The sequence below is a fragment of the Apium graveolens genome, chromosome 2, assembly GCF_009905375.1.
Source record: "Apium graveolens cultivar Ventura chromosome 2, ASM990537v1, whole genome shotgun sequence".
NCBI classification, from domain to species: Eukaryota; Viridiplantae; Streptophyta; class Magnoliopsida; order Apiales; family Apiaceae; genus Apium; species Apium graveolens.
Genome location: NC_133648.1, coordinates 143,799,728 through 143,800,167, shown reverse-complemented (window position 1 = coordinate 143,800,167; position 440 = coordinate 143,799,728). Strand labels below are relative to the sequence as shown.

The 440-nt window shown below is 41.6% G+C and overlaps 1 non-coding gene across 1 annotated transcript; it reads left to right on the top strand.

The window, feature by feature from the left end:
• Positions 1–335: 335 nt before the first annotated feature.
• Positions 336–440, top strand: LOC141709141 (small nucleolar RNA R71). The gene has a single exon (XR_012569733.1). It is a non-coding gene; the product is annotated as a small nucleolar RNA R71 (small nucleolar RNA).

Here is a 440-nt window from a genome sequence, read left to right as displayed (position 1 = left end):
CACACTGCTCAGTTTCATGTGCCCCCACACAAAGCTCACAAACACTAGTGATTTGATTAACTCCATAATTCGCCAAAGAGTCCACTTTCATCGTCAAAGCTTAAAGTTGAGCAGCTATAGCAGTAGCTGTATCCACTTTCAGAATTCCTGCTACCTTTCCTTGCAACATACTTTGTGTAGGATTCTAGTATTCATTAGCTGCCATTAGCTCAATCAACTCATAAGCTTCATTATAGCTTTTGGCCCATAAGGCTCCACCAGATGCTGCATCGAGCATAGGTCTAGATTGTGCGCCTAAACCATCATAAAAACAGTTTATAATCATCCAATCAGGCATTCTATGGTGTGGGAACTTCCTTAGCATCTCCTTATATCGATCCCAAGCCTCACACAGAGATTCTCCAGTTTGCTGAGCAAACTAAGTAAGAGCATTCTTGATT